The sequence below is a fragment of the Bufo gargarizans genome, unplaced genomic scaffold, assembly GCF_014858855.1.
Source record: "Bufo gargarizans isolate SCDJY-AF-19 unplaced genomic scaffold, ASM1485885v1 original_scaffold_1015_pilon, whole genome shotgun sequence".
In the NCBI taxonomy this organism is placed as follows: Eukaryota; Metazoa; Chordata; class Amphibia; order Anura; family Bufonidae; genus Bufo; species Bufo gargarizans.
Window position 1 is genome coordinate 43,185 of NW_025334199.1, and position 21,592 is coordinate 64,776.

Here is a 21,592-nt window from a genome sequence, read left to right on the forward strand (position 1 = left end):
ATTATGGCGCATGACAGGTAGTATTTAGTGTTAGGACCCGTCTAACAGAGATCGCCTTCACGTACGGCGGACGGGCTCAGATGGTTTTGTACAAAATGCATTGGCCAAGCATCTCACTTTATAAATAAGCGTAGCATTAGCACTATAATTTTTGTGACTATGGCATTGTTGTACTTTATCTGATTTGCAGGGTGCTGCTGCATTGTCTTTTTTCCTCTAGTGTGACCAGTAGGCCATAGAGAAAAAGGTCCATTTTATGATGCAGTGCCCCAGATACTCAGCAGTGAGGGACGCTCACCTCTGCAAACTGATCTCTTCCCAGACTTCACCTCCATGAAGCAGGAAGAAAACCTATCCTTATTGTTGGGGGGAAAGGTAAACAAAGCAGCCATAGCAACACAATGGGGGTTATTTACTAACAGAAATACATCTAAATTAGGTGTATTTTAGGGCCTATATTAGGTTCTTTGCACCACAATCTGGGACTTTTTCCGGCTCACGCCAGGCCCATCTCATTCATCGTTTTCTGCTCCTGTTTAAGGCCTCATGCACACGACAGTTGTTTTTCTCGGCCTCCGTTTCGCGTTTTTTGCGGATAGAATGGGGACCCATTAATTTAAATGGGTCAGCCAAAAAATGCTGATAGTTCATCTGTTTGTGTTCCGCGTCCGTTGTCTGTGTTTCCATTCAGCAAAAAAAATTGTGCATGTCCTACTTTTTTCACATTTGCGGACAAGGATAGGCACTTATTACAAGGGATCTATGAAAAAAAACTGATCCTCCAAATAAACCGGATGCCGCATCAGTTTTTTTTAGCGGACGCACAATTTGCAGACGCAAAAAACAAGGCACAGAAAATGGTCTAAATCTACACGGCAAGGGAGCTGGCATAGATTTAGAAGCAGCAGAGGATCCACCAAAGTTATGTAGAGGCCAACGCCTCTACATAACTTGGGGTAATCCATCGCCAACACAGGGCCGAATTAAGACTGAAGTCTAAAATGACAGTCTTAATAAATGTACCCCAATATGACAGTGCATGCCATAGACAAAAAGGAGCGTAATATGCCATGGACTTCTACACTACCACCCTGGATGTGTCCCTATCCCCAAATCACATCTTAACCTAATTATTTTCCACTTGCTTTGACAATGCTAATATGCATTTAGCCCTACCAGGGGGCCAATTTGAATTTCATAAGTGTGAAAGTTTTATTGTCCCCTGATATATATCCTGTTAATGAAATTTAAGAATCCGGGAACAATGTAGAATGGCATAAATCCATACAATGCATTCATTCCTGATCTGAGTGTGTCAAAGGTTGTCATTAGCGTTTACTGCCAGCAGTGGCGTAGCTAGAAATGACTGTGCCCCTCAGCAAATTTTGCTCTGGTAGACAGGCTAGCGGACGCAGTATAGAGGCAACCAAAAAGTCTTTAACTTAAACAGTTCAGTGTTTTATTCACAACTTCCTACATACCTCCCTCCTTTGTTCAACCCTGAGGGGGTGAACACTTGCCAGACAGTGTACCTGGGATAGGGCATCCGAGTTTCCCTGTAAGCCGCCTGCCCTGTGTTCCACTGAGAACTTGAAGTTCTGTAACAACAAGAACCATCTGGTGACCCGAGCATTCCTCTCTTTGTCTTGGCTCATCTACTTGAGAGGGGAGTGGTCAGTCACTGGATGGAACTTTCTCCCCAACAGATAATAGTGGAGAGACTCGAGTGCCCACTTGATGACCAGGCACTCTCTCTCCACTATACTGTACCTAGTCTCAGCTAGGGTAAGTTTGCGGCTCAGGAAAATAACGGGATGTTCCTCCCTATTGATTTCCTGAGAGACTACAGCTCCGAGGCTTACTTCAGAGGCATCGGTCTTAACCACAAACTCCCTCTTGAAATCGGGGGTCACCAAAACCGGTGACCCGCACAGGACCGACTTCAATGCGGAAAAAGCCTCTTCCGCCTGGTCATTCCAGTGGACCATCACGGACTTCCGTCCCTTCAGGAGCCCTTTCAACAGAGCCGCTAAAAAGTGGCAAAATGGGGAACAAACCTCTTATAATAGCCCACCATTCCCAGTTTGCGGCTCAGGAAAATAACGGGATGTTCCTCCCTATTGATTTCTTGAGAGACTACAGCTCCAAGGCTTACTTCAGAAGCATCGGTCTGTACCACAAACTCCCTCTTGAAATCGGGCGTCACCAAAACCGGTGACCCGCACAGGACCGACTTCAATGCGGAAAAAGCTCTTCCGCCTGGTCATTCTAGCGGACCATCATGGACTTCCATCCCTTCAGGACCCCTTTCAACAGAGCCGCTAAAGTGGCAAAATGGGGAACAAACCTCATATAATAGCCCACCATTCCCAGGAACAACTTTATTTGCCTAGTGGTGACAGGTCGGGGACAATTCCGAATCGCCTCTATTTTATTTACTTGAGGTTTGATGACTCCGCATCCAATGACATACCCCAGATACTTAGTCTCCTCTAACCCTATCGCAGATTTTTTTGGGATAAGCGGTCAGTTTAGCCTTCCTAAGGGAGTCCACTACAGCCTGCACTTTTGGTAGATGACTTTCACAGTCGTTACTATGAATGACAATATCGTTCAGGTAGGCCGAAGCGTGCCGAAGCCCTTCTGGTGTGATTAAAGCTGTTTTCTCTTTGGCAGCCTTCATCAAGGGTACCTGCCAGTACCCTTTGGTGAGGTCCAAAACAGAAAAATACCGAGCTTGGCCTAACCTCTCAGTAAGCTTATCCACCCGAGGCATGGGATATGCATCAAACTAAGAGATTTTGTTTAGTTTGCGAAAATCGTTACAGAACCGTAATGTCCCGTCCGGCTTAGGTATTAAGACTATCGGACTGGCCCATTCACTTTTGGATTCCTCAATGACGTCTAGCTGCAGCATTAGATGCACTTTCTCCCCAATGGCTTGTCGCCGAGCCTCGGGTACCCGGTATGGTTTTAACCAGACTTTTGTCTGAGGTTCAATGATAATGTTATGCCAGATTATGGAAGTGCATCCAGGGAGGTCCGAGAACACATCCGTGTTCCAGCTAATGAACTCCCTGGCTTCTTGAGCCTGTTTAGAGGAGAGACTGTCAGCAATTTTCACTGTGGCAGTCGCTTCCCTTGCTTCAGACAGAGGGGCCGAAACCGCTTTCCCTAGAAAGCTTGGCTGTCTTCAGTACAGGTTTCCCTATCTTTCCATGGTTTGAGCAGATTCAAATGGTACACCTGCTCTGGCTTTCGACTCCCTGGCTGGTGTAGCTTGTAAATCTACCTCTCCAAATTTTTCAAGTACCTCGTAGGTCCCCTGCCAGCTAGCTAGGAACTCACTGTCTATGGTTTGTACCAGAACCAATACCCAATCACCCGGGTTAAAGTTCTGGACCCGAGCCTGCCGATTATAGACCCTGCTCTGGGCTCGCTGCGCTGCCTCCATATGCTCCCTAACCAGAGGTAACACTGTTTCCATCTGTCCTTGCATCTGGGTGACGTACTCAACAACACTTTTGTGCGGTGTGGGTTGTTGTTCCCACGCCTCTTTGGCCACATCAAACAGACCGCGAGGGTGTATGCCGTATAGCAGTTCGAAGGGCGAGAACCCAGTAGAGGCCTGGGGCACCTCTCGCACTGCAAACATGAGATAGGGCAGAAGAAGGTCTCAGTCCCTCCAATACTTAGACACCACTCTTTTTAGCATATTTTTTAATGTTTGATTAAACCTCTCTACCGGGCCATCCGTTTGCGGATGATACACGGACGTCCGGAGCTGTTTTATGTGGAGCAACTTACAGAGTTCCATCATGACCTTGGACATAAACGGGGTCCTCAGTCAGAACCTCCTTAGGCAGACCCACTCGAGAAAACATCTCCATTAACTCCTTAGCTATGAGTTTGGCTGATGTATGACGCAGTGGCATCACCTCCAGGTACCGAGTAGCGTAGTCGAGGACGACCAAGATGTGTTGGTACCCTCTAGCGGACTTCGGTACTGGGCCTACGAGATCCATAGCGATTCGCTCGAACGGTACCTCGATAATCGGGAGGGGTACCAGGGGACTACAGAAATGTGGCTGGGGCTCGTTATCTGGCAGGTTGGATAAGACTTACAATATTATTCTACCTGTCTGAACACACTGGGCCAGTAAAATCATTGTAGTATCCGGTCTTGTGTTTTCTGCATTCCCAGATGACCCCCAAGAACATGCTGGTGGGCTAACTCTAACACGAGTTAGTGATAAGCCTGGGGCACCACCAACTGTTCAATGGATTCACCTCGCAGCTGGTTTACCCGATACAACATATCTTGATGAACCACAAAATGGGAAAACACAGACTCTGCCCCCGGTCATTGTGATTCCCCATCTATTATTAATACATTTTCCCAGGCTTGGGATAAGGTAGGGTCCTAGTGTTGTGCAGAACCAAAATTATCCCTGGAGACATTGAGGTCTGCCAGCTCACCGGGGCTGGGTCTGCAGAGGGTACGTCGTGGGCGGGTTTTGCTGGCACCAGCCGCCGGGTCTGGGGTGGAGATTTCCGGGGTTTGACAGGCCCCCTCCCAAAAGAACCCCCCTGTAGTTTTCTGGTGGCTTCGTAGCACTCCACCAGGTCGACCATCTCTAAATCTCTAAAGCATTAGCAGGAGACACCTGGGCGATCCAGTGCTGGAGAAGGTACGTGTCACGCCTTGCCCTGTGAATGTGCGGAGGTCTGTCAGACTGGCTGCACATGTCTGACTTCTCTGTTTGTTTTGTTTTGGGTTTGAGCTGAATCCACCTTCCCTCAGGTGTACTGGGTTTGATTGTTAGTGAGGCTATTTATCCCTCCTTCCCCCAGTGGCCTGTGTGGGTTATAGTTCTTTCCTGTGAGATCTGGATGTGTGGTGGATCGTCTGCTCCATCTCTGCTCTAGATAAGTCCTCTCTGTTATTTCCCATTGTGTCTTTTATCTAGGCCTCTAGGGAAATGCTTGCTTCCTCCGGGTTTGAAGAAGCAGGTTGCCTCTTCCCTTTTTCCTACAGCTTAGGGTTTGCCCAGGGTTTATAGGTTTAGGCACGAGGGCATGTGTATACCCACCATTAGGGTATGCATATGGGAACATCAGTTTAGGGAAAACTTTTAGGGATCGCTCGGAGGTGACCCTTTTCTCCCTAGCTTTTGGGCCTAGTCATTTGTTCTGTTTGTTTTCCTGTGTTTGGTTATTTCCCCACTTACCTACCTATCGTGACAGTATGGCAAAGCCCTCCAGATCCGCCAACAGACAGTCCAGCATAGCAGTGGGAGTCAATACGTCATGCTGCAGCCATTTTTGCAACCGGTATAGCAGGTCATAATATGGTGGTCTGGTGGGTTCAAATTCCCACTGAATCACCTGCTGGGCCCGGACCAATACATTCACCCCAAGTCTTGCCAGGTTCTCACCTTTTACGGTCAGGTAGTCGGCCACTTCATCATCGGGTAGATCAAAAAACACTTGCTGGGGTCCAGACGCCAAGAACGGAGCGACGACCTCAGCCCACTGGTCTCGGGGTAACCTCTCCCTCACGGACACCTTTTTCAACACTGCTAGATAGGTCTCAAAGTCATCCGAGGGGGTCATCTTAGGGATCGCCGCACGGACAGCTTTCCGGGCATCGTGGACGTTCTGGGACGCTCCTGCCGCTTGCAACGCCATCACATGTTGTAATAGCAGCTGGTTAGTTTCCTGCTGCTGCTTGTTAGCCTCCCGCTGCTACAAGTTAGCCTCCACAAGGGCTTTCATGACCGCCTCCATTTTGTCAGGGGACACGGGTCGTAACCTTGCCGGCTTAATATAAGACATACACTCGTGCCCGGGAAAAACAAAAACTTTTCGGACTTCAGGCCTTCCTTACTGCGTTTTCCTGCATTTGCTTTGGTAGAGAGGCTAGCGGATGCAGTATAGAGGCAACCAAAAAGTCTTTAACTTAAACAGTTAAGTGTTTTATTCACACATAAGGAAAAACAAAAATTTACATTTTGCAGACTAGGTGTTTGTTAACACAATGAAAAGTCCACAGAACAAAAACCTTCACCTGGTTTGCAGTTTTTCCACCTGTGGTCCACAGCAAGCTTTAGGAGCCTGTTTCTCAGCATGTGGCTCCCAGCCCTTTTGCACGGCACAGGTTTTCAGATCCAAAAACAGACAGGGACTGACAGCACTCCACTGTCAGAAAGGAGTAATCCACTGTCAGCTGAGACTCCTGGCTGGGTTTGGTATAGGCCAGTAAAGACCCGGCCTGGAGCGTGGGGAGAAGCCACCCACCCAGCACTTTAGCTACTCCCAGTAAGAGCTGGCTCAGATCAGCTTACAGCCATACTAAAATAGCAACGTGTCGACCAGCACTAGCTGCCGCTGACACTTGAAAATACTGGCTCTTACTTCACCTAGGCCAGGAACCTTGGAAAAGTAAAAGTATTCCAGACTTATTACCACATAAAGTGAAACATGTCAGAATTGCAAAATGTGGCTTCCTCCTTAAGGTAAAAACTGACTTGGTCTTGAAGGGGTTAATCAAGTACACTGGGCCATGCCCGTATAGGGCAGCACACTGTATTGTTACATTTTTATCTTTTGGTAGCATCTCTTTAAAGGCATTCTTAATCTATTTTGCATTTTGCACTTCGGGGTAGGAATGAGTCAGCAGAGTTTTAATTTGTTGCTTTAACAGCTTTTTCTATCATATCAATCTGTTCCATAATTCTGCATCCGAATTCTTCTGTTTCTTTTTTACAAAAGTAGGACAGGAGCTGTCACAGTTTCCATGACGTAAAATAATGCTCTATATAAAACGTATTTTAAAATAAACTTCACAAACCTCCTCCAGGCAAAATGTATTTTGAAAACTTCTGTTAATAGTCAGATTATCTGTTTAGTTCAGAGAAATATCAGGATATTGTGAGTAGAAATGAGCGAATTTTGGAAAAAATTTGGTTCGATCCAAATATATTTGCGGTGAATTTCATAAAAAAATGGCTATTTCCTGGCTGCAGAGAACCTTTATAGTGATGTAGAACACTGTGCCTTGCAGAAACACACATAGGGAGTCGGCAAAAAGATGGAGCCGGCACTCAAAACACTTGTGTTCACGTGGAGAAAAGTATTACAGTTTATTAATATTATTATTAAATACACATATGTCTGTCTAGATCAAACAATCACAATAGAATATAGTATATATGTTAAAAAATATTAATTAGAAAATAAAATTCTATGCAGGAATATCAAATATCAAATTCGCTAGATCGGGCTGTCTGCATCCGTATCTCCCCTGTGGGGGTGATTGATTAGATCGCAGCTAGCTCAATTAGAGCGGTTTCCCCAGCCTCACTTGGAGCAATGTCAGCGACAAAAATCGTAACGTTGTTACAGAGTGTCTCTGTGTGTCATAGTATCCAAGCCGATAGTTACTGGAATGATGCGTTAGAGGGTATACATCTCTAATGTGGCATTCAAAATGTCCCACTGAGGAAGAGACTAGGAGGTCTCGAAATGCGTCTGGGCGATTACCTGTGTGACATAGAATTTCGACAATACATGGCCATGTACTAATACAAGAAAATCCGATTGAGAGCTCACCTAAAAAAGCGCTATCGGAAGAACCATTACTCTACTCACGTGTGTATCAAGCCTACGCAGGACGAAATCTCGATTAAACCGGAACTGACATTACCAGAGCGGAGAACAGCTGATCTGTGGGACGCCACAGTAAGACATTCCCGCATCCTACACACCGGACGAGACATCGTATCGAGGTACACAGTGAGTAGCAAAAGTATCTAAACAGATCAACAATTCATAAAGACACAAAACCTCCCCCTTTTCAGAGGGATAACAGCCCATATTACGGCTGAGACTGTACAGGACGCACCTGACATAACAAGGACATTATAGACTGGATGGACACTTTGAATGCCACATTGGAGATGTATACCCTCTAACGCATCATTCCAGCAACTATCGGCTTGGACACTATGACACACAGAGACACTCTGTAACAACGCTACGGTTTTTGTCGCTGACACTGCTCTAAGTGAGGCTGGGGAAATCGCTCTGATTGAGCTAGCTGCGATCTAATCAACCAGATCAAGCGAATTTGATATTTGATATTCCTGCATAGAATTTTATTTTCTAATTAATATTTTTTAACATATATACTATATTTTATTGTGATTGTTTGATCTAGACAGACATATGTGTATTTAATAATAATATTAATAAACTGTAATACTTTTCTCCACGTGAACACAAGTGTTTTGAGTGCCGGCTCCATCTTTTTGCCAATTTACAATCAGAACTAGGGGTGTTTCTTTTGAGCCTGAGCACCAGGCGTGGTTAAACCCAAGTGAGCCAACTGTCCCATTCTTTTCAAAGTACACATAGGGAGTCTGCTTTGGTAGTGAAATAAAACTGTGAGTCCATATGACATGCAGATGACAGGCGTCGCACACTTCACTTACTTAGGCAGTCACAGGGCCAAAACTGACCAAATAACTCAAGTATGAACTCAGCCTTACAGGTCCATGTTAGCGCCAAGAAGAAGCGCACTCCTTTTACACCGTCGTCAGCTGATTCCACATAGATGTATACGGAACCTGTTCTTTTAAACGCTTATAGAGCCCCACGACAGAGTGTAGAGGGTGTCAGCAGTAAGTTTGTGTTAATGGATTTTGCCCTTCCTCTGATCCGTCAGAACAATAACCCCCAAAAAACGGATCCTGTCTGTTGAGTATCCGCCTTCACTGGGTCAGCATTTTCATCAGTATTGTTAATGCCAAAAAAACAGGAGTGGATCCAAAACAGAGATGACACGTTGTTTTTTCATAAGCATATAACATTTATATCTAAATATCATAATTATAGTGGATCTGATATAGGCCATATTGTGTTATATTCACAGTATTTTAAAAGTAGGGTGAAAGAGGTTCATGGAAAGGACACAGTTCATATAGTTTCTTCTCTGTAGAGGTACCAGTCTGAGAAGGGTCATTCTTGTCTTCTTATAAATTTATGACATAGAGATAAGATATTCTCTAAAACGCATCTGGCACTAGTTATCCCTATGGTTTAATGTCTATTGATGAAGCAGAAAATCTGTGATGTATCTGTATACACATATAATGACCCTTAGTTTTTTGTATAAGATAATCAATAGGACATATCTATTGTTTTTTTATTATTGGATATTACGGAGGATGTCAATGCATCTATTATCTTGTAGAGCACCCGAGTATTGACTTCCATTATACTCGGGTAGAGCACCCGAGTATAATGGAAGTCAATGGGAGAACCCAAGCATTAAACCAGGCACCCCCTGCTCTGAGGAGGGGAGGGTGCCTGGTTCATAGGAAAAGGTCAGAAATTGATGGAAACACCACCGAAATGGTTCAGGAACAGCATAATGAGGATGTCTGGATGCATCTTGGACTCCTAGGTCACTGCTGGGAACAATGTTGTCCGAGTACTACGCCACTTTTACAGACTGACAATAATACGCACTAAACCAAACATAAAATCGATTTTAGAGGAAAAATTGTTAGGAAACATACTTTCCTGTATATTTACTTGTATATAAAGTGCAAGTGCTGCCAAAAATTACAAGGAAGAGACACTCCGATACAACCTGTATATCACATAAAGGAGGGCCTCATTCACATTGTGGTACAATTGTTCAGGTAGTGGGACTCCTACACTGATAAAGCCTATGCACTAAGTGAAAGGGCTGCCAAAAATTACAAGGAACCGGCACTACAATAACATAGTAACATAGTACATAAGGCCGAAAAAAGACATTTGTCCATCCAGTTCGGCCTGTCATCCTGCAAGTTGATCCAGAGGAAGGCAAAAAAATAAACTGTGAGGTAGAAGCCAATTTTCCCTACTTTAGAGTAATAAAAAATTCCTTCCCGACTCCAATCAGGCAATCAGAATAGCTCCCTGGATCAACAATCCCTCTCTAGTAGCTATATCCTGTAATATTATTACATCCAGAAATACATCCAGGCCCCTCTTGAATTCCTTTATTGTACTCACCATCACCACCTCCTCAGGCAGAGAGTTCCATAGTCTCACTGCTCTTACCGTAAAGAATCCTCTTCTATGTTTGTGTACAAACCTTCTTTCCTCCAGACGCAGAGGATGTCCCCTCGTCACAGTCATCGTCCCGGGAATGAATAGATGATGGGATAGATCTCTGTACTGACCCCTGATATATTTATACATATTAATTAGATCTCCTCTCAGTCGTCTTTTTTCTAAAGTGAATAACCCTAATTTTGATACTCTTTCAGGGTACTTTAGTTGCCCCATTCTAGTTATTACTTTAGTTGCCCTCCTCTGGACCCTCTGCTATGTCTGCCTTGCTTACAGGAGCCCAAAACTGTACACAGTACTCCATGTGTGGTCTGACTAGCGATTTGTAAAGTGGTAGGACTATGTTCTTATCACGGGCATCTATGCCCCTTTTGATGCAACCCATTATCCTTTTGGCCTTGGCAGCAGCTGCCTGACACTGTTTTTTGCAGCTTAGTATGCTGCTTATTAAAAAATTCCTAGAGCCTTTTCCATGTCAGTGTTACCGAGTGTTTTACCATTTAGTATGTACTGGTGACTTGCATTATTCCTTCCCATGTGCATAACTTATCAGTGTTAAACCTCATCTATCCAGATCCAATCTATCCAGATCGCTCTGTAGCAGTATACTGTCCTCTTCAGTGTTATTTACTTTACACAGTTTAGTGTCATCTGCGAAAATTGATACTTTACTATGCAAGCCTTCTACAAGATCATTAATAAATATATTGAAGAGAATAGGGCCGAATACTGACCCCTGAGGTACCCCACTAGTGACAGTGACCCAATCTGAGTGTGTACGGTTAATAACCACCCTCTGTTTTCTATCACTGAGCCAGTTACTTACCCACATACAGACGTTTTCTCCCACTCCGAGCATTCTCATTTTATATACTAACCTTTTATGTGGTACAGTGTCAAATGCTTTGGAGAAGTCCAGATATACGACATCCATTGATTCGCCGCTATCAAGTCTATAACTTACCTCCTCATAGAAACTGATTAAATTAGTTTGGCATGACCGATTCCTCATGAAGCCATGCTGATATGGAGTTATTTGCTTATTTCCATTGAGATGCTCTAAGATAGCATCTCTTAGAAAACTTTCAAACAGTTTACCCACAACAGATGTTAAACTTACCGGCCTATAGTTTCCAGGCTCTGTTTTTGGACAATACACCCTTTGTTACACATAAAGGAGGACATCATACACAGCCTTGAAAAATTATGATTGATGGCCTGCTGGTGACCCTCAAAAACATTTGGAGCAAGGGCCTGCTCATCTGACCATCTAAAACATTATGGGCAAGGGCCAAATGCTGCTTTGGTGACGCTAGATAACCTGGGCTAGATCACACGTCTCCATGATGACGACGATCCATTCAAATGTCTGCCCTATCAACTTTCGATGTTGTTTTCAGTGCCAACCATGGTGACCACGGATAACGGGAAATCAGGGTTTTATACTAGAGAGGGAGCCTAAGAAACAGCTACGGCTACCACTTCCAAGCAAGAAAGCATGCGCGCAAATTACCTATTAGGTATAATTAGGTGAGGGCCTGCTGGTGAGCTGACCCTCTAAAAGATTGTTGGTGATTGCCTGCTGTTGAGCTGACCCCCTAAAAGGAATATTCAACTATATACTGTACCCTTGTTTGTGGTGGAAGGGGTGCATGGGAATACAGTGTATTCAGTACATTATAAACAACACATTTAAAGTGCCTTTATGTTCATCAGATTTCCTCTGGTGGAGTCGAGAAGTCATGGTCAATCCAGGCCTTGTTCATTTTTAAAAAAATATAGTCAACCTGTCAGCATTTTCAGTTGACAGGCGGATATGCTTATCTGTTATAATGCAACCAGCAGCACTAAATACCTGCTCAGACAAACCGCTGGTAGCATGGCAGGCCAGCACCTCCCAGGCGTAGAGCGCCAGTTCGTGCCACATGTCCAGCTTGGACACCCAGTAGTTGTAAGGCACTGAGGGATCATTGAGGACGCTGACGCTGTCTGCTATGTACTCCTTCACCATCTTCCGAATTGTTTCCCTCCTTCTGACACTAGGCCGCGCATCAGGGTGAGGGTGCTGGCGGGGTGTAATGAAACTGTCCCAGGCTTTGAAGAGTGTTGCCCTGCCTCTGTTGGAACTGTTGTGTGTTCCTCCTTGTCTCCCCTCCTCGGTTGGCCAAGGAAGTAAGGACTCTGCTGCCAGCTTTGTCAGATGGAAAATTTTGGAGCAATTTTTCAACAAGGATCTTCTGGTATTGCACTGTTTTGCTCATCCTTTCCACCAGAGGAATGGGAGATGAGAAGTTCTCTTTGTAGCTGCGGTCGACAAGGGTGAACAACCAGTAATCCGTGCTGTCGGATAAAGCGCGGGTCACTGGAAAGGCAGCCTAACATGAAGTCAGCCATGTGTGCCAGAGTACCAACGGGCAAGACTTCGCTGTCTTCATCAGAAGGATCACTTTCAATCACCTCATCCTCTTCCTCCTCTTCTTCCCACCTATGCTGAACAGATGGAATTGAACTTCAATGGATTCTACCCTCTGTAGCGGAGGCAACCGTCTCCTGCTCCTCCTCCTCTTCATCGTTCAATTTGCGCTGCGAAGACGAACTTAGGGTGGTCTGGCTATCACCCTGTGTAATGTCTTCCCCCATTTCCACCTCTTCCACATGCAAAGTGTCGTCCTTAATTCTGAGCAGCGAGCATTTGAGTAGACACAGAAGTGGGATGGTTATGCTGATAATAGCGTTATCGCCGCTAACTATCTGTGTTGATTCCTCAAAGTTTCTTAAAACCTCACAGAGGTCAGACATCCATGCCCACTCCTCGCTTGTGAATAGCGGAAGCTGACTGGAAAGGCAACAACCATGTTGCAGCTGGTATTCCACTACTGCCCTCTGCTGCTCACAAAGCCTGGCCAAAATGTGGAACGTGGAGTTTCAGCGCATGCTCACGTCGCACAACAGCCGGTGAGCTGACAATGTCGAGCGCTGCTGTAGCATTGACAGACTAGCTGAAGCTGTCGATGACTTGCGGAAATGTGCACACAGTAGCTCAGGCAAATTGGAGTAGGTTTTGAGAAACCGCTGAAGCTGGGCTAGTCATGGAATGTGTATGAGCTTGCCGTGCTCCAAAGCCGCCATTATCAGACACAACTATGCCTGGTTCTTAGTGTTGATCGAGCACCAAAGTGCTCGTGTGCTCGAGTGCTCTGGCTGAACACATCAGTATGCTCGTGTGAGTCGTATGTTCTACCGAGCACAACGGAAGTCAATGGGAGAACCCCAGGCACCCCCTGCTCGGAAGAGAAGAGGGTGACTGGTTCACAAAAAAAGGTTAGAAATTGATGGAAACCCCATCAAAATGGTTTGTAAACATCATTAAGAGGATAGCTGGATGCGTCTTGGACTCCTATTGTCTATAACAGGCATCCTCAAACTGCGGCCCTCCAGCTGTTGCAAAACTACAACTTCCAGCATGCCTGAACAGCCTACAGGTATCAGGCTACAGCAGGGCATTGTGGGAGTTGTAGTTTTACAACAGCTGGAGGGCCGCAGTTTGAGGATGCCTGATCTATAACATACAATAAACAAACACACATAGGCTATATTTCTGATACACATGACAACTATTATAGTCTAGACAACGGTCCTTTGGTTTTTTTGGGTAAAATATATGCAAATTATCACATCTAACATCTGCCGGCATCAAATTTAGGAAAGCAAATTTGAATATCTTTCCCAGCAGCCCAGAGGGGCATCGCCTGGCCTACAATGCTGTGCACACATACTTGGCATTCCAGGCACATCACCTGGACTATGATACTGCGCACACGTACTCAACTACTTGGCATAGTAGAAGCATAACCTGGTCTACAATACTGCGCATGTGTACTCGTCGTACCATGGGCTCTCAATAATGAAAAAGAGTACTTCATAGACAACACATGTAAATATTGTTGAGAACAAACACATTTGTCCTAGGCTCTCTCTCGCTTGTGCACAAATTTTCCCAAAAACTTGCTGAACTTCAAACTAAATTAATCTTGTCTGGTTCACTCATCTCTAAAACATACATCCATATCTGTTAATACCATTCATTTCTATTGAGTTTGATATACGTCATTTGTTTCTCTGCTGTCATTAATTTCTTCATTTTATATTCTGTTTGAGTTTGTGTTGTCTGTCAAAAAGTTTTGCCCTAACCATCTTTAATAGCAAACTTGTCTACTTTTGAAAAGCAATATGTTAAAGGGGTTGTCTCACTTCAGCAAATTGCATTTATCATGTAGAGAAATCCCAACCCAAGGCATTTGACCCCCAATGACAGGGGCTAGCTGGCCTACCATATAAAGGCGGTGTAGGTAAATGGGCTTTAAATCATTAAAAGGTGGCAGTGGGTTGTTTTTTCATGTTGGGATGGTACACACATATGCAATCCCAGACACAGTACATGACCGAGTCTGTAGCAACAGCATGGTCATTAGAGGAACCAGATTTACCAACTCCTGAGCTGAAGAGACTCCAAAGACTAAGATGGGGTCTGCTCAGGATTAGGGATGAGCGAATCGACTTTGGATGACACATCCAAAGTCGATTCGCATAAAACTTTGTTCTAATACTGTACGGAGCAGGAGCTTTGTACAGTATTAGAATGTATTGGCTCCGATGAGCCGAAGTTATTGCTTCTCGCAATAACTTCATAAATCAATTTGTACTATAAAAAAACATTTTGGGTTTGGTTTCAAGGTACCCCATTTGACCGCCAGAGATCGCCTTGACGTTTGGCAGACAGGCTCAAATGGTTTTGTACAAAATGCATTTGCCAAGCATCTCACTTTATAAAATAAGTGTAGCGTTAGCACTTGAATATTTGAATACTTGAATGCAGAGTCCCACCCTGTGTAATTAGGGGAGAGGCGCCCATTATATTAATAACAAAGAGGGGGACATTATATTAATAATAAATAGGGGGCTAATACATTAGTATTAATGTAATGGCCCCCTCATTGTTATTAATGTATTGGCCCCCTCTTTGTTATTAATATATTGGCCCCCTCTTTATTATTAATGTATTGGCCCCCTCTTTATTATTAATGTAATGGCCCCCTCTTTATTATTAATGTAATGGCCACCTCTTTATTATTAATGTACTGGCCCCCTCTTTATTATTAATATAATGCCCCCTATTTAATAACAAAGAGGGGGCCATTATATTAATAATAAAGAGGGGGCTATTATATTAATAACAAAGAGGGGGCCATTATAATAATAATAAAGAGGGGGCTTAATAAAGAGGGGGCCATTATATTAATAATAAAGAGGGGGCCATTATATTAATAACAAAGAGGGGGCCATTATATTAATAACAAAGAGGGGGCCATTATATTAATAACAAAGAGGGGGCCATTATATTAATAATAAATAGGGGGCCAATACATTAGTATTAATGTAATGGCCCCCTCTTTATTATTAATGTACTGGCCCCCTCTTTATTATTAATGTACTGGCCCCCTCTTTATTATTAATATAATGGCCCCCTCTTTAATAACAAAGAGGGGGCCATTATATTAATAACAAAGAGGGGTCCATTATAATAATAATAATAAAGAGGGGGCCATTATATTAATAATAAAGAGGGGGCCATTATATTAATAACAAAGAGGGGGCCATTATATTAATAACAAAGAGGGGGCCATTATATTAATAACAAAGAGGGGGCCATTATAATATACAGGGGAAATAATATTATGAGGAATGGGGGACTATCTGCATGGCTCTAGCACAGTATTGGGGGGCAGCAGGATGAGTTGTTGAGACACCAGGAAGGAGAGGATGATAGTAAAGTGAGGAACCTAAAAAAAATTCTGTGAAACTCTGCAGAGACGAGAAGCGGCTGAAAGAAAGTATCATGGCGGTCTTATCTCTGAATGAAGACGTTGAGGAGAGTCTACATCACAGGAGACGTCGCTGGATGTAACAGGTATGGGGCGGTATTATACTGTAATAATAATGTCCATCCACATATCTGTTTCACAGTAGGGTTGGGGGAGGAGATTGAGAATATGGCCCACCCTGCCGCATCCGGCCCCAGACTTCAGGTCACACTGTGTGTGTTCTGAATTCTGGGGGCTTACACCCATCTACTACATTATCTGTACTCAGAGTTATCTCTGTGTTATCTGTGGTGTTACATAGGACTTCTAGTGATCTACTACAGTATCTGTTAAATGGGGTGTGCCTGGGGTAGGGGGGGGCGCAATTTTTGGCTTGCCCCGGGTGCTGGCAACCCACTCTACGCCACTGGCTGTTGCATTGTCTTTTTTCTCTATGTTTCTAGCCATGGCAGCATGCACCTGTGCATTGGGATGTGCTGACTGACGCCCTTTTTTTGAAGGTTTACTGAGCTGGAGGTGTTGCACTCCAGCTAGTCATGCACTCCTGACTAGCCAGTTTGCCCCATAGATTTTAATTAGTTTAAGTATAAAGCTGTGGCATGCACTCACTGCATTCATTGGAAGCCATCTGGCACCAGGAGAGGTATGGAGTGGGCTCGGCATGCAGGCCATTATGGCACTTAAAATGGACCCAGCATGCATGTGTAACCATAGCCAACACTTCCTGAACTTTATGACGGCAATTATGGCACATAACAGGTAGTATTTAGTGTTAGGTTCCCATCTTACAGAGATCGCCTTGACGTTTGGCAGACGGGATCAAATGGTTTTGTACAAAATGCATTTGCCAAGCATCTCACTTTATAAAAAAAAGCGTAGCGTTAGCACCTGAATATTCTTTATAACTATGGCATTATTGTACTTTATTTGGCTTGCAGAGTGCTGTCACCTTGCCACCCTGTGATCTCCTGATGCTGCTGCCACCTCCACAATATGTCACCTTGCCACTCTGTGGTCTCCTCATGCTGATGACACCTCCACACTATGTCACCTTTACACTCTATGGTCTCCTCATGCTGCTGCCACCTCCACACTATGTCACCTTACCACTCTGTGGTCTCCTCATGCTGCTGCCACCTCCACACTATGTCACCTTACCACTCTGTGGTCTCCTGATGCTGCTGCCACCTCCTCATTATGTCACCTCGCCATTCTGTGGCCTCCTGATGCAGCTGCCACCTCCACACTATGTCACCTTGCCACCCTGTGGTCTCCTCATGCTGCTGCCACCTCCACACGATGTCACCTTGCCACCCTGTGGTCTCCTGATGCTGCTGCATCCTCCACACTATGTCACCTTGCCACTCTGTGGCCTCCTCATGCTGCTGCCACCTCCACACTATGTCAACTTGCCACTCTGTGGTCTCCTCATGCTGATGACACCGCCACACTATGTCACCTTTACACTCTGTGGTCTCCTCATGCTGCTGCCACCTCCACACTATGTCACCTTACCACTCTGTGGTCTCCTCATGCTGCTGCCACCTCCACACTATGTCACCTTACCACTCTGTGGTCTCCTGATGCTGCTGCCACCTCCTCATTATGTCACCTCGCCATTCTGTGGCCTCCTGATGCAGCTGCCACCTCCACACTATGTCACCTTGCCACCCTGTGGTCTCCTCATGCTGCTGCCACCTCCACACGATGTCACCTTGCCACCCTGTGGTCTCCTGATGCTGCTGCATCCTCCACACTATGTCACCTTGCCACTCTGTGGTCTCCTCATGCTGCTGCCACCTCCACACTATGTCAACTTGCCACTCTGTGGTCTCCTCATGCTGATGACACCGCCACACTATGTCACCTTTACACTCTGTGGTCTCCTCATGCTGCTGCCACCTCCACACTATGTCACCTTACCACTCTGTGGTCTCCTGATGCTGCTGCCACCTCCTCACTATGTCACCTCACCATTCTGTGGCCTCCTGATGCAGCTGCCACCTCCACACTATGTCACCTTGCCACTCTGTGGTCTACTCATGCTGTTTTCACTTCCACACTATGTCACCTTTAAACTCTGTGGCCTCCTCATGCTGCTGCCACCTCCACACTATGTCACCTTGCCACTCTGTGGCCTCCTCATGCTGCTGCCACCTCCACACTATATCACCTTGCCACTCTGTGGTCTCCTCATGCTGCTGCCACCTCCACACTATGTCACCTTACAACTCTGCGGTGTCCTCCTGCTGCTGCCACCTCCACACTGTCACCTTGCCACTCTGTGGTCTCCTCATGCTACTGCCACCTCCACATTATGTCACCTTGCCACTCTGTGGCCTCCTGATGCTGCTTCCACCTCACCACTATGTCATAGGGCCACTCTGTGGACTTCTCATACTGTTCCTACCCTCCCCACTTCATGACTGGGCCACTATTTAGCATTTTTGGCTTGGCTGAAATCACCATTTATTTGATATGTCAGAAGAAAGGAAAAATAAGATGCACAACAGATCCTCTCTGTTTAGTAGCTGTAAGACCTGTATGGTCCCATCAGAATTATCGTATGATTTGGTAGCCAAAAGCAGGAGTGGGTACAAAACACAAACATGCAAATATTCTGTTCACGTTGTCAGGGATATAAAGCAAATGCTTTATATAAAAGAAAGGATCAACGGAAACATTTCAAAGGGAATTGATCCTAGAGGTCGACATATAAAACACCTCAAAAAGAGATTGTCGTTAATTTAATTATATTGTCAGTAAAACATGGTACAAGCGTCTATGCAAAAATATAAATAATTTATTATACAATAACTGAAGATACAATCAAAGCTTAATCAATATAAGATTCAATAATATGCAATAACACACAGTGATATGCAGTGGCCAAAATTTGCCACTAGATGGCTCTAACACGACTACCAGCGTTCCATATCACCTCTCAAACTTAAAATCTAATACAACCGTCTCGACCACAATTATGCGATATAAAACTCAATAGTGATAAGGACAGATACAAACCCTTGCTCTGCTCCAACTATAACCAATCTCGGATATCGGGTAGTATTGCTACACAAATTATAATTTATTAGGGCTCTTTTACACCTGCGTTCTTTTCTTCCGGCATAGAGTTCCGTCGTCGGGGCTCTATGCCGGACGAATCCTGATCAGTTTTATCCTAATGCATTCTGAATGGAGTGAAATCCGTTCAGGATGCATCAGGATGTCTTCAGTTCCGGAACGGAAAGTTTTTTGGCCGGAGAAAATACCGCAGCATGCTGCGCTTTTTGCTCCGGCCAAAAATCCTGAAGACTTGCCGCAAGGCCGGATCCGAAATTAATGCCCATTGAAAGGCAATGATCCGGATCTGGCCTTAAGCTAAACGTCGTTTCGGCGCATTGCCGGATCCGACGTTTAGCTTTTTCTGAATGGTTACCATGGCTGCCAAGACGCTAAAGTCAGGGCAGCCATGGTAAAGTGTAGCGGGGGAGCAGCATACTTACCGTCCGTGCGGCTCCCGGGGGCGCTCCAGAGTGACGTCAGGGCGCCCAACGCACATGGATGACGTGATCGCATGGCACGTCATCCATGCGCATGGGGCACTCTGACGTCACTCTGGAGCGCCTCGGGAGCCGCGCGGACTGTAAGTATACTGCTCCCTTGCTCCCCGCTCCAACTATGGCAACCAGGACTTTAATAGCGTCTTCGCTGCCATAGTAACACTGAAAGCATTTTGAAGACGGATCCGTCTTCAAATGCTTTCAGTACACTTGCGTTTTTCCGGATCAGGCGTGTAATTCCGGCAAGTGGAGTACACGCCGGATTCGGACAACGCAAGTGTGAAAGAGGCCTTAGGCCTGATATAGACTATGGAATATAATATTCCAATCAGAGATTTTCTCCTAAATTAATATTAGATCTTTTATTCAGTAATATGCATCTTTACTGAATAGTGATAATATTGATGTAGTACTTTTTAACATTACACATCCGCAATAAAGCAGGGATTTGTTGAATATCAGGCCAATTAATTCAATCAATACTACACATAATAAAAATATACGTCTATATATACAGGTCCTTCTAAAAAAAATTGCATATTGTGATAAAGTTCATTATTTTCTGTAATGTACTGATAAACATTAGACTTTCATATATTTTAGATTCATTACACACCAACTGAAGTAGTTCAAGCCTTTTATTGTTTTAATATTGATGATTTTGGCATACAGCTCATGAAAACCCAAATTTCCTATCTAAAAAAATTAGCATATTTCATCCGACCAATAAAAGAAAAGTGTTTTTAATACAAAAAAAGTCAACCTTCAAATAATTATGTTCAGTTATGCACTCAATACTTGGTCGGGAATCCTTTTGCAGAAATGACTGCTTCAATGCGGCGTGGCATGGAGGCAATCAGCCTGTGGCACTGCTGAGGTGTTATGGAGGCCCAGGATGCTTTGATAGTGGCCTTAAGCTCATCCAGAGTGTTGGGTCTTGCGTCTCTCAACTTTCTCTTCCCAATATCCCACAGATTATCTATGGGGTTCAGGTCAGGAGAGTTGGCAGGCCAATTGAGCACAGTAATACCATGGTCAGTAAACCATTTACCAGTGGTTTTGGCACTGTGAGCAGGTGCCAGGTCGTGCTGAAAAATAAAATCTTCATCTCCATAAAGCTTTACAGCAGATGGAAGCATGAAGTGCTCCAAAATCTCCTGATAGCTAGCTGCATTGACCCTGCCCTTGATAAAACATAGTGGACCAACACCAGCAGCTGACATGGCACCCCAGACCATCACTGACTGTGGGTACTTGACACTGGACTTCAGGCATTTTGGCATTTCCCTCTCCCCAGTCTTCCTCCAGACTCTGGCACCTTGATTTCCGAATGACATGCAAAATTTGCTTTCATCCGAAAAAAGCACTTTGGACCACTGAGCAACAGTCCAGTGCTGCTTCTCTGTAGCCCAGGTCAGGCGCTTCTGCCGCTGTTTCTGGTTCAAAAGTGGCTTGAGCTGGGGAATGCGGCACCTGTAGCCCATTTCCTGCACACGCCTGTACACGGTGGCTCTGGATGTTTCTACTCCAGACTCAGTCCCCCAAGGTCTGGAATCGGTCCTTCTCCACAATCTTCCTCAGGGTCCGGTCACCTCTTCTCGTTGTGCAGCGTTTTCTGCCACACTTTTTCCTTCCCACAGACTTCCCACTGAGGTGTCTTGATACAGCACTCTGGGAACAGCCTATTCGTTCAGAAATTTCTTTCTGTGTCTTACCCTCTTGCTTGAGGGTGTCAATGATGGCCTTCTGGACAGCAGTCAGGTCGGCAGTCTTACCCATGATTGCGGTTTTGAGTAATGAACCAGGCTGGGAGTTTTTAAAAGCCTCAGGAATCTTTTGCAGGTGTTTAGAGTTAATTAGTTGATTCAGATGATTAGGTTAATACAAAAACACAGAAATATAGTGGCAAATCTGGGGGAGCTGCTCAACCCCTAACACTGTAGCGTGTTTTTCATTGGGGGAGCAGTCCCACCGCATGTGGACCGCAGCAAACGACTATCCCCAGCAAAAAATATTTTG